This window comes from Sus scrofa, chromosome 1 (assembly GCF_054392235.1).
Source record: "Sus scrofa isolate SSC_HxYL_T2T_F1_AM1 chromosome 1, Sscrofa_HxYL_maternal_Yorkshire_Landrace_v2.0, whole genome shotgun sequence".
Taxonomy (NCBI): Eukaryota; Metazoa; Chordata; class Mammalia; order Artiodactyla; family Suidae; genus Sus; species Sus scrofa.
The window spans coordinates 154,370,053-154,381,053 of NC_139383.1; positions in this window are offsets into that span (position 1 = coordinate 154,370,053).

Below are 11,001 nucleotides of genomic sequence, written 5' to 3' on the forward strand. Positions count from 1 at the left end.
ACCACAGGTCACTGTGACGCCAGATCCGTAAACCACTAAGCAAGGCCAGGGATCAAACCCAAAACCTCATGGTTCCTAGTCGGATTTGTTAACCACTGAGCCATGACAGGAACTCCCCCAATTGGTTTTGATGGAATGTTTATGTCCTCCCAAAACTCCTATGTTGAAACCTAACCCCCAATGGGATATTAGGAAGTGTGTCTTTGAGGGTGACTGGGTCATGAGGGTGGAGCCTTCATGAGTGCAATTAGTGCCCTTATAAAGGACCCCCACCACCACCACCGCTTTCTGCCAAATGAGATGGCAGCCATCTACAAACCAGGAAGCAGGTCCTTACCAGACACTGAAGATGCTGGTACCTTAATCTTGGACTCCCAGCCTCCAGAACTGTGAGAAATAAACATCTGTTGCCTATAAACTGCCCACTCTGTGGTATTGTGTTATAGCAGCCTAAACAGACTAAGACATTCACACAATCCTTTGCCTCTTTCCATGGCAGTGAGCAAACCACACTTCCCACACACCTGCGCAGGTAGGTGTGACTGGGTAACTAAGTTTCCAGAGTAGGAGGATGAGCAGAGGGGCTGTGGGTCTTTAAGAGAATGGGTCTCTCTCCTGCATCTTCTTTTCCCTTCTGCCAGCTGAATGCTTATGTCAATAAAGCCCGGGGGAATGATGGAGTCACAAAACAGAGGAACCTGGAGCTCAGAAAGCTGGCCAAGCGTGCTCCAAGATGGTCACTGTGTTTGAGCCATAATAATCTGCCTGTTACTTGAGCTTACCCTACCTTTACTAATACAAAGTTGGGAGGGGGTAGAGGGGATAGAAGGAAAAAAGGAGAAGAAGGTGTGTGAAGAGAGGGCTTCATGCCAGGTGGTGGGAGGTCTGCAATTTGTTCTATAGTGTTCTTCTCTGGGACTTGCTTCCTGGTGGCAGCCAGGCTGTGGGGGGCCAGCTCTGGGCATCATTCTTCTTCCTTCCCAAGGCAGCTGCTGTCTAAGTCTTGCATCTGCTCATGAGCCGTGGCTGAGGGTGGCTGGAGTTGGACTCCCTCATGTGTTCTGATGCTCAAGGACCCCACTCACTGAGGGCAAGCGGTGTCCTCTTCATCCCACCCAAGTGTCACTTGAGAGTTACAGAGTGTCCCCCACACTCTTCTACTTGATTCTAACTATCTTCCAGCTTACAATATCATAAAGAATCATTTCACCTCCAAAGATTTTGAGGAGTTTCCTGATGGCACAGGAGGTTCAGGATCAGGCATTGTCACTGCTGTGGTGTGGGTTTAATCCCTGGCCCAGAAACTTCCACTTACCACAGGCACAGCCAAAATAAATAAATAAATATTTAAAAAGAAAAGAATATTTTGAAGTTCCCTTGTGGTGCAGTGGGTTAAGGATCTGACATTGTCTGTCACTGCAGTGGCTGTGGGTTTGATTCCTGGTCTGGGAGTTTTCACATGCCATGGGTGAGGCCAAAAAAAAAGAAGAAGGAAAAGACTTTGAGCCAGAGCTTTTCCATCCCTCAAGGCTAGCCATTTCAGAGTTGAATGACTGGATGGGGATCTTCTGATCCAAGCCTTCATTGCAGTCACCAATGGCTTGCCATGCTAAATGGACAACAAGCCACTTTCTGTTGTATGACATGGGGGTGGACCAGAAAACTCTTTTCATGTTGTATTTCCCAGTGGTCCTGGAGGGCAATATAATTCATCAGGGCCCAACTGATGAAAGTCAGCTTCACATCTGGTGCATATTTACATGGGGCACAATTAAAACCAGAAATGCTCCTGAAATACAGACATGAAAAGATAGGAGTTCCCATCATGGCTCAGTGGTTGGTTAACAAACCTGACTAACATCCATGAGGACTCCAGTTCAATCCCTGGCCTTGTTCAGTGGGTTAAGGATCCGGCATTGCTATGAGTTGTGGTGTAGGTCACAGACATGACTCGAATATGGCATTGCTATGGCTATGGCAGAGGCTGGCAGGTGCAGCTCTGACTGGACCCCTAGCCTGGGAAACTCCATATGTCAAGGGTGTGGCCCTAAAAAGACAAAAAGACAAAAAAAAAAAAAAAAAAAAAAAAGGAAAGAAAGAAAATCAAAAGAGATATTTACTGGGTTGGCAACAAATGTATGAAGAAAGCATGTTAAAATGATGGATTGTCCCTTCCAGGCTTTGCTGGAGTAGATGCTCCCACTCCTGAGCACAACTGACTCAGAGTACGATCCCGCCTTCCTTCATACTGATCTGGGAGGGTTTCTGGTCTCCATGGTAATTGTCTGTTCTTTTCTTTTCGGCTTTTTAGGGCTGCACCCGTGTCATATGGAAGTTCCCAGGCTAGAGGTCAAATCGGAGCTGTAGTCACCCGCCTACACCACAGCCACAGCAATGCATGATCTGAGCCGTGTGTGTCGTGTCTGTGACCACAGACCAACTACATCACAGCTCATGGCAACGCTGGATCCCTGGCCAACGGAGCGAGGCCAGGGATCTAACCCACATCCTCATGGATATCAGTTGGATTCATTTCCGCTGCGCCTCAAGGGAAATTCCAATTGTCTGTTCTTTTATGTATGTGTATGAGTATGTGTCCCCCCCCCCCGCCCCCGCCCCCAGGACTCGAAAGCCCTGGTTGTCTGCCATTCATAACTTGGGATCCCCTCCGTGGTGTGTTTTCTGGGTTAAATGCTGCATTGTATCCTTTGGAGTTGACTCTCAGGTTCTTGCCCAGCACCAGTCAATAACAGTAAGTCCCAACTTTCAGGAACACTTCAGAGCTCCCTGAAGTGGCAAGCATGGGGATGACACAAGAAAGGGGGCTCTTTCCTGCTCTACAGGGGAGAAAGCTGAGCCTCAGTTGGGGAGAGATTTGGTGGTGCCCTGACCCCAGCCTCTGGGAAGCCAGCTAATGAATGTGAGGACTTAACAGATCAACTAAACAAGAGCCAGGTTAGTCCATTCCAGGCTCTCAGGGAGAATCCTGCCTAATGAGTATTCCCGTTAATGGGATTGGGTGGACTGGTCAGGAGCAACGTCAGATAAGACTCTCTTTAATTCTTGGCTGTGTAGTCCTAGTTGTGGCGCAGCAGAAACAAATCCAACTAGTATCTATGAGGATATGGTTTCGACCCCCGGCCTTGCTTAGTGGGTCGGGGATCTGCCGTTTCCATGAGCTGTGGTGTACACCGATAGTTGTAGCTCCAATTCCACCCCCTAGCCTGGGAACATCCATATGCTAAAGATGCAGCCCTAAAAAGCAAAAATAAATAAATAAAAACTTTAGGAGTTCCCATTGTGGCTCAGCAGTTAACAAACCTGACTAGCATCCATGAGAAGGCGGGTTCGATACCTGGCCTTGCTCAGTGGGTTAAGGATCCAGTGTTGCCGTGAGCTGTGGTGTAGGTTGCAGATACGGCTCGGATCCTGTGCTGCTGCGGCTGTGGCGTAGGTTTGGCAGCTACAGCTTTGATTGGACCCCTAGCCTGGGAACCTCCATATGCCGTGGGGGTGGCCCTAAAAAGACCAAAAAAAAAAAAATTTTTTTTTCTTTTTTTTAAAATCCTTGGCTGTTTTCAAGACTTATAAGGACTTAATGATGGAAGGATGGCTGACAGGATGCAAGGGGAGCAATATTCTTTTCTGTTAGTGCTAGAGGGAGTCCCAGAATATTACCTAGGTGTCATCAAATCCCAGAAAGTGGGGCTGGGTCATGCTGCTCACACTCAGGTGGGCTTTTCAATAGGGCACCCATGGTCTGTTGTCACCTTCAGGATCCATCCAGATCACAGATTTGGCTGGGATGTGGTGTTGCCGTGGCTGTGATATAGGCCACAGCTGCAGCTCTGATTTCATTTGACCCCTGGCCTGGGAACTTCCATATGCTGCAGGTGTGGCCATAAAAAGAAAAAAAAAAAAAAACAAAAAAAAAACAACCAAATGTAGTATAACTTTGTTCTTTCTACTTGAGGTTCTTTGAACTAGAGGGCTCAGATTTGGGATTTGGATTTGGTCTTTGGTCTGAAAATTCTTTCATATGTAAAGCAGAAAACTGCATCAACAAGGGCTATTGATGTTCCAGGAAAAAAGAGAGAGAAAGAAAGGGAGGGAGGGATGGAGGGAAGGAAGGAGGGAGGAAGGAAAAAGGAAAGAGAAAGGAAGGAAGAAACAGAGAAAGAAAGAGAGGAAGAAGAGAAAGAAAGAAATGAAGGGAGGGAGGAAGAAAGAAAGAAAAAATGTTCTCCCTCAAGGAAAAGGAGAGTTGAAAATGAATTTGTTTTAATCACATTAAAACAAATGTCTGAGAGCAACCATGAGGCTGCCATCTCCAACCAGAAGTCATTTCCTGAAAGTCCAGGAATAATTCCCACTGGAAAGGGCTGACGAAGGTGCTTTGAGTGGTCGGTGCTGGGGGGGGGGGGGGGTCACCATGAGGCCGGCCCTCCAAAGGCTCCTGTCCAATGGGACAAGCATGATCCCAGCTCTGGGCCTGCCCTGGATAGTCCTCCACACAATCCAGTGCCTTAGGGCATGCAGCCACTTAGGAAACAGGTCTTCAGTGAATGAGGACACATTCTGTTGTGTTTTCAAAGTCTCCTTTAAGGACCTTTATCTGCCCATGTGCCATTATGAAACAGTAACTCCTGGACCAGCTGAGGGGGAGGAAGCCAGGCTAATCTGAAGCAAAACAGTGGTGCACACAATTCTACCAAGAGCAGCTTCACTGCCTGCTGGCCACACCGAGAGGTCTAGATTGTACGGGGGCTGTTCTGGAGGAGGCTGCAGTGCTGGGGGGATTCCCTCTTCCCTGCTTCAGCTCCCCAAGCTGAAGGGGAACCCACTCTTCAAGGCAGAAATTGTTGCAATATCACAAAGCAGTGTAAAATATTGTTGCAATATTGTTGCAGTTTTTAAAAATGGCCAAAAATGTGTTGACATGGCTCCCACTGACTCTGGTCAGCTGGTGACTGCTTCAACCCATAGTGAGCAGTGTAACCTCCTCCTGGCTGTCTTGCACTAAACCCCACCCCCCACTCCAAGCTCTGTCTTGGAGCCCCAAACTGTGCAAGAAGTCCAACCAGTCTGATCTGGAAGCCAGCCTGTGGGGAAGAAGTGACTTGGCAGGTGGCCGAATGTCAAGCCCCCAACTCCAGACCTCCCAAGCATCAGTGGAAAAGAAACAAACTGTCCCTTCTAGGGAGTTCACCTGTGGCTCAGGGGGCTAAGGATCTGGCATTGTAACTGCAGTGGCTCAGGTCGCTGCTGTGGTTCAGTTTTGATCCATGACCAGGGAATTTCCACATGCTCCAAGCCCAGCCAAAAGCAAACAAAAAACAAAGGAACAGGAAACTCCCTGGCCTCACCGTGGGTTAAGGATCCAGTGTTGCCGTGAGCTGTGGTATAGGTCACAGACGTGGCTTGGATCTGGCCTTCCTGTGGCTGTGGTGTAGGCTGGCAGCTGCATCTCCGATTCAAAACCTAGCCTGGGAACCTCCATATGCCATGAGTGTGGCCCTCCAAAGACAAAAAACAAAAACAAAAACAAAAAACAAACAAACAAGGAACAAAAACACTCCATCTCTTCTGGGTCCCATCAAAATTCTTGACCCACAGAAGCAATGGTTTTTGCTCTAGGCTATTACATTTAGGGTTATTTGTTAAAGAGCAATAGTAACTAAAATAAACATGGTTCCTGACAACCAAGAAAATACTGACCTAGGGTTAGATGGAAGGAAAGGAATCTCTGGAGTTCTCGTTGTGGTACTAGAGGACTTGGGGTACCCATGAGGACTTGGGGTCGACCCCTGGCCTACTCAGTGGGTTAAGGATCCAGCATTGCTCTGGCTGTGGTGTAGACCAGCAGCTACAGCTCAGATTTGACCCTAGCCTGGAAACTTCTATATGCCACGAATGTGGCCCTAAAAAGACCAAAAAAAAAAAAAAAAAAAAAGTAAAAATCTCTCTTTTGATACTGGGGAGAGAAAAACCAAAATGGTGGGCTTTGGTCTGAGGTCTGGACTCTATGAATGAGCTAAGAGGTTTTCAAGGGACCTATCTACTTTGTGTTTGACTCTGGGACTGACTTGGAACTCCCCAGCTCAGGGATAGACTCAAACTGGCGAGCTCTCTGCTTCCTCAGACCTTCCTCTGACAGTTGGAGGTTGGACACCTAACTCTATGCCACACCTCTATCAGCACATGACCCATTTGGGGTCTTTGCAACCCAGCATCCTCCTCAGGAAGAAGACTGGAACTATGGCTATTCCCCTCTGACACACTATCTAAAATTCTATGCTTCAGTAGCATCCTTATCAAAACATTATTTAATTTGAAAAATATTCAAAAGCTTAAAGAGTAAAAATTGCCAGTAATCTTCACTCTCTCCAGAAAAAGAATCAACTCTTTTTTTTTTTTTTTTTTTTTGTCTTTTTTAGGGCCACACCTCAGCCTATGGAGGTTCCCAGGCTAGGATCAAATCAGAGCTATAGCTGATAGCCTATGCCACAGCCACAGCAAAGCCTCATCTTTAACCCACTGAGCAAGGCCAGGGATTGAACATACGTCCTCATGGATGCTACTTGGATTCATTCTGGCTGTGCCACAATGGGAACTCCAGAAGAATCATTTCTTTGGAGTTTCTGTGTGGCTCAGTGGGTTAAAGATCTGGCTTGCAGAGTTTCCACTGTGGTGCAGCAGAAAAGAATCCGACTAGTAACCACAAGGTTTCCGGTTTGATCCCTGGCCTCGCTCAGTGGGTTAAGGATCCGGCATTGCCATGTGCTGTAGTGTTGTTTGCAGACACGGCTCGGATCTGGTATTGCTGTGGCTGTGGTGTAGGCCGGCAGCTGCAGCTCTGATTCAACTCCTAGCCTGGAAACCTCCATGTGCTATGGGTGCAGTCCTAGAAAAAGCAAAAATAAATAAATAAATTTTAAAAAAGTAAAAAAATAAAAAGATCTGGCTTTGTCACTGCAGCAGCTTGGGTTGATGCTCCAGTGCAGGTTCAATCTCTGGTCTAGGAACTTCCGCATGCCACAGGCGTGATACAAAAAACAAACAAACAAAAAAACCACCTCATTTCTTTGCTCTTTTCTGCCACCTTTTCCATCTATAGATTTACTCATTTTGACAGTCATTGCTAATTGTTTACTGTGTTAGTTGGCTACTGCTACATAGCAAAGTATCCCTAAATGTAGTGGCTCAAGATAGCAATAAATATTTACTACCGCTCACAGTTTCTATGGATTTGGAAATGGCTAAACTGGGGGATTCTGGTTTGGGTCTCTCTCATGAGATTATAGTTGTGACGTCAGTCATCTAAAGGCCTGATGCATAAGTTCTCTGGTGCCTCAGCTGGTTAAGGATCTGGCATTTCACTGCTGTGGCACAGCTCACTGCTATATCGAGGGTTTGATCCCTGGCCCAGGGAATCTTGTGTGCCAAGGGCATGGCCAAAAAAATAAATAAATAATAAGTGAAAAAAATTAAGGCCTGATGGGGCTGGAGAATCTGCCTCACCATGATTCATTCACTTGGCTGGAAGGTCAGTCCTGGCTGTCTGCTGGGGGCTGGGAGTTGGGGAGGCAGTAAGCTCAGCATGGGCTGTGGGGCTGGGGCCGTGGATCCTCTCCAAGTGGCCTCTCCATATGCTGCTTAGGCTTCCTCACAGCAGGCAGGCTGGCTTCCAAGGGTGAGTGTCCTAAGAGCACAGTACTTTTAAAACCTGGCATCCAGAAGTCACATGGCAATACTTCCGCAATATTCTATGGACTAGGATGGTTGCAAGTCCCACCCTGCTTCAAGGAGAGGAAACATGGACACCAGCTCTTTTTTTTTTTTTTTTGTCATATACCCACGGTATATGTTGGTTCCCAGGCTAGGGGTCTAATCGGAGCTGTAACCGCTGGCCTACAGCAGAGCCACAGCAATGAGGGATCCAAGCTGCGTCTGTGAACTACACTATAGCTCACGGCAACACTGGATCCTTAACCTACTGAGTGAGCCCAGGGATCAAACCCACAACCTCATGGTTCCTAGTAGGATTCATTAACCACTGAGGTGTGACGGGAACTCCCGACACCAGCTCTTGATGGGAGAGTAGCAAGATTCTAGAAGAACACATGGGGTGGGAGGTATTTCTGTGGCAGTCTTTTTTTTTTTTTTTAATTTTTGGCTGTCTCTCAGCATGTGGAGTTCTCAGGCCAGGGATTGGATCCCAGCTGTGGTCTCCAGGTAAGCCACAGATGCAGCAATGCCAGATCTTTAACTCACTCTCTGGGGCTAGGGATCAAACCTGGGTCCCACCCCTCCTGAGATGCCACCGATTCCATTGCGCCACAGTGGGAACTCCTCTGTGGCATTCTTTAGGAAATAAAACCTGCCACAGAGAGTGAGGGTGCCAGAGGTTGGCTGGTGTCTAATTCTCTTGAAGTTCACAAGGACACTGGGGAGGGCTGAAATGCTCCAGCTCAATCTCCCTTGCTGCCTTCCAGGAAACCAAAGTTCTTTTTGAAAAAAAGAGGTGTGATTTCCTTTGAAAGATAAGGTATAATTTCATAAGTGTCAAGGTGAGATGTCTCCATTTCTAACTGTAGTCACTGTGGAATCTGGGCCCAGGGGGACAGAGATTCCAGCAGTTCAAGATTCGGCTCCTAGAGTTCTCTGGTGGCTCAGTGGGTTAAAGATCCAGCATTGTCATTGCTGTAGCACAGGTTCAATCCCTGGCCCAGGAACTTCCACATGCTGTGGGTATGACCAAAAAAAAGAAAAAAAAAAAAAAAGAGTTGGCTCCTGAGATGGTACCCAAGGCCTCTCCCCAGACAGATGTACTGAGAGTGACCCCCCTGCAGAGCCCTGCCGCATTCCAAATGTGTCACCCAGGGCCTCTGCAGCAGAGACAGAGGAAAACTAAGACCGCTGCTCTCCCCAGCCTCCCTTGACCTGGGCATGCCTCTGACTCCATTTGGACCAATGGGATCTAAAGAGAAATTTGATGTTCTGGAAAGCCTAGAACAGAATCTTGCTACCTTCCACTCTCTAAGTACCTGCTGCCCAGAATCTAGAGCCTCACTGGTGCTCCAAGAGCCACCATGCTCACTCATCCCAATCTTGACGCTGCCTTAGTAAAGGAGAAAAGGGAGCACCTTGAAATCTGGCTGTGCTGGGCTTTCTGCTATGCAGCTGGCTGGCCCTTTGGCTCATAGCCCCCCTCCCACAACACCTGGAGTGGGTATGGTGGACATGTAAGCAGAGCCCTGGGGGCTTCTCAGGAGAGGTGCCAGAGGCCCAGAGCCTGGGGAAGCACAGCCATGCGACACAGGACAGGAGAGCCACATGGCTGTTTTCTGGGGATGGTGGTGACAGCCCAGGGCATCCACCTCCCCTTCTTTCTGCAAGTATTGCCATGCACATCAGCGCTTGCACCCCAGGCTTCCTGTCACAGTGACCTCCATGTGGCTCAGCTTCAGCTCTGCTGACCTTGAATCTCCAGGGATAGACCCCCCCAGGAGGAGACCTGGTAGTCAGATGGACAGACAGCAGGCTGCCCAAGAGCCCTGGTCAGCAGAGCCGCTGCCCTGTGAGTATCTGGGATCTGCTCCACTGCAGGGAGAGATGGGGAGAAGCATGCAGCTGGAGCCATGGGGCTTCCCAGAGGGGCCACACAGCCAGCAGAAGGGTCAGGGGCTGGGTTAGAGTCCCACCTGGACCATCTCTACTACTTGGCATCCTCACCCTAAAATTGGAAACATCCTCCACCATCACAAGGTTAGACACTCAGAGTTAGGGAGGGCTCTGGATGATCCTTGGCCCACCAAAGACACCCACCTGTGGTAGCAGAGGAGGCTAGAGGGCAGGCTGTGGGCAGAACCGTGCCAAGACTGTCCTGGATGCCCTCAGACTCAGGGGGTATGTGTAGCCGAGGGCCAAACAACTCCTGCTTTTTTCCCTGACACTTTCCTTTGAAAGTTTTCACCCTGAAAGAGAAGGGCAATAAGCATTCTTTATGCAGATTCACCAATTGTTGAGCTTTTGCCATGTTTTATTTTATTTCTCTCTCCATATATCTTCCTATATTTACTTTTTTTCCCCCTGAATCATTTGAAAACAAGTTGTTTCCTACTATATGGCTCAGGGAACTATATCCAATCATTTGGGATAGAACATGATGGAAGATAACATAAGATGGAGAATGGGTATATATGTATGACTAGGTCACTTTGCTGTACAGCAGAAAATGACACAACATAATAAATCAACTCTACTTCAATAACAAAAATAAAAAAATAAATTATTGTCTTCATGACACCTTATTCATATATTTCTTGAAATAAGGACTTGCTCCTTGAGAGACCACAAAGCCATTAATGCACTTAAGAACTTTGTCATTCACTTATAACCATTACATACTATGCAAACCATATTTAAATTGTTTGCAACACTTTCACACTCTTTTCTTAGCCAAACATCTCTTCTTTGTCAACCAAACTGAGAATGCCACACTCCCACCTAAACACACCCTAAGGAGGTGTTTTTTTTTAGAACTTGCCCACCTTGGCACTGGGTGGGAGCAGTGAGGGAGTTACCGTGGACCATATCCCATTATTCCCCTGCCATCCTCATTTGGCCCTAAAGGGATGGAGCTGAGCCCAGCAAAGGCACCCTGAGTTTTCCTGCCTTTAGGGAGTTTAATCTCAAGATCATAGCCCTAGGCCCTTACCCTCAGCTATCTCAAGCCATAGGGCTGCCCTCAAGCCCACAGCCATCTATAGCCCTGTTCCTGCTTTGTCATCATCTCATTTCTTCTTATAAAGACACAAAAGAATATTTGTCTCCTCCCTTGAACTGCCCTCCAAAGGAAGGAGGTTATGGCTGGAAGAAATCAGTGATTATTAGCAAATAGTTTACATTTGTTCACCCATAGATAACACCAAGCACTCTTATCTGGTCCTCATCATGGCCCCACACTATTGACTGAATGTTTGTGTCTCCCCCAAATTC